The following is a 2,411-nucleotide window of genomic DNA, read 5'->3' on the forward strand; positions in this document are numbered from 1 at the left end:
GCAAAGGAAGAAGAAGCCTCTTTCTTCCCCTTCAAAGCACATGTTTTCACTCTTGGAGCCATCTCAAACTTAGGGAGCCTGAGTTTTCTCTGAGAAAGCTTGGACAAGAGAGTTCAGAGCATAGTGATCTCCCTACAAAGGAGATGAACATTGTATATCTGAGATCTCAACGGTCGAGATTCACCAGCTTCACCGAGGCGAGCAACTCGGATCGCTCGCAGATAGTTAGATTCGGTAGTTCGAATCGAACGACCGTGGGCGAGGCGAGACATTCAGAATTCTGCATGAAAGGCCAAGATCTGATGGTTCAGCCATGATCTCCTATCAAAGTAGTAGTCGAGATCAAGAGCACTGTTGAACCAATGGTTTAGATCAAGCGTGTGAAGACGATGTGTCCCTATCGGACCACGACTAACGTGGTCTGACATGCCCGCGATGCCTCAACTAACATACCCACGTTGCCTCAGCTGGTGAACAAACATGTAGCTCGTCCACCACTCTCTTGAGCCCGCTTAACGCTTGAACTCACTTACCAAGCAGCTCCAGCTCGTCTAATGCTTGAGCTCGCCTGAGGCTTGAGCTCGCCTGCCAAGCAGCTCGAGCAGCTCGCCTAAGGTTTGAGCTCTCCTACCAAGCAGCTCGAGCTCGCCTAAAGCTTGAACTCGCTTGCCAAGCAGCTCGAGCTCGCATGATGCTTGAGCTTGCCTACCAAGAAGCTCGAGCTCGTCCGATGCTTGAGCTCATCTACCAAGCAGTTCGAGCTCTCCTACACCTCATTGAGCTCGCCTGAAAGGCTCAACACATCCAAAGCATCCAGGCTCACTTGGACCAAAGAACAGCGATCCTGTCTCAAGCTATTCAGAGTAAATGAAAGCATATGCACAAGTTATTCGAGATGCAATAAGCGGATAATAAAGGCACAATTTCATTTCATAACACTAGATTCTGAGACAATACATTTGGACAAAGAAAATAAAGACATCTCAAAATCTACCCTAACGAGCTTAATCCAGCAAAGTGAAGGATGCGACCTCAGTCTTAACAGCAGCCGCCCTCTTCGTCGGTCAGCTCGGAGCTGTACCTCAGCTTCCTTCTGGAGTTCAGCCTCAGCAAGGGAATCAACATTAGCAGCAGTCGCGCCTTCTCGACGTAATGCGTGGAGAGCTTCCATTGCTTCTCTATAAGCACCATGAACTCTGGTGCTCTCGAGCTTCAGGTCCTTCAAAATCACCTCTCCCTGGGCAATCCTGACTCCGGTACGCTCAACAATGTTGTTGTAACCATCCATCTTAGTCTGCAGATAACATTGTCGCTCACATAAGTTCGTGACAATAACCTCTTGCTCCGATATCCTCTTCTCTCTAGTTTTTTGCTCGCGAGAAGATTTGAGGCGAACTTCGATTATGAGTGATGCTACCTCATCACGCGGGTCGGTGAACATCAGCCCTTCCAAGTGATGCATGGCTTCCTACAGGCGAATGAGCTTTTCCTCACAACGCCTAGCTAACCTGATACCCTCTATATGCTAGGTGTCCTTCAGGCTATCAGCTATGAAGGGGTAGAAGTGGAAGAAGGTACCCCACCTAATGCTAACGATATAGATGGCTTGTTTTATAGCATTCTCTAACTGTTGGATGAGGCCATGCACGGAGCCAGGATCCAGAGAAGCAGATTCTTGACCCGGGGCCATCACAGCAATAGGCTGCACTCGGGGGAGAGACCCTTCGTCATCAATGGGTGGCCTCTATCCAGAACCCCCTATGTTGGCCGGGTCAGGAAAGCCAAGCTTACACTTGGGTTGTGGGGAATTTGTCTGAGCAGACGTCGGAGTAGGCAACTCCTCTTCGTCATCAGATATCAGGATGGGCTCAGACTCCGACCCCGCTGGCCTCCTTTTGTGAGCAATCCCTTCATATCTGTCTGCTTCCTCTCTGGAGAGAGGTCTCTTCGCAGAGGATCTTAGGTTATGAGGCCTAGCGACTGGGGCCTCCTCTTGAGCAGCAAAATATGACGAGAGAAAATTAGAAACTTTGACTCAAAAGTTGAAAATTTTTCTAAGTCTGGAAGATAGACGACTTGCAAGGTGCAGGCGAGCTCTATCATGCAAGTGGGCTAGCAAAGCTCGCCTATCAAGTAGAGCTCGCTAGATAGCAAAGCTAGCTAAATAGCCAAACTCGCCAGACACCTGAGCTCGCTTGGTGAAGGCAGCAACTCGCCAATCAAGCAAAGCTCGCCTAATGAAGATAGAGCTCGACTAACAAGTAGGTTCACCAGAATAGCAGAGCCTCACCTGAGTGGACGAAGCTCGCTAGAAGATGAATAGGGGTTTGTTCGTCTTCTCTATTTTCAAGTTCGCTAGTTCTGGACTTACCGTGGTGTGTTCGGGCCACGCCAGTGGTAGGAACGGTAGC

The sequence above is a fragment of the Asparagus officinalis genome, chromosome 3, assembly GCF_001876935.1.
Source record: "Asparagus officinalis chromosome 3, Aspof.V1, whole genome shotgun sequence".
Taxonomy (NCBI): domain Eukaryota; kingdom Viridiplantae; phylum Streptophyta; class Magnoliopsida; order Asparagales; family Asparagaceae; genus Asparagus; species Asparagus officinalis.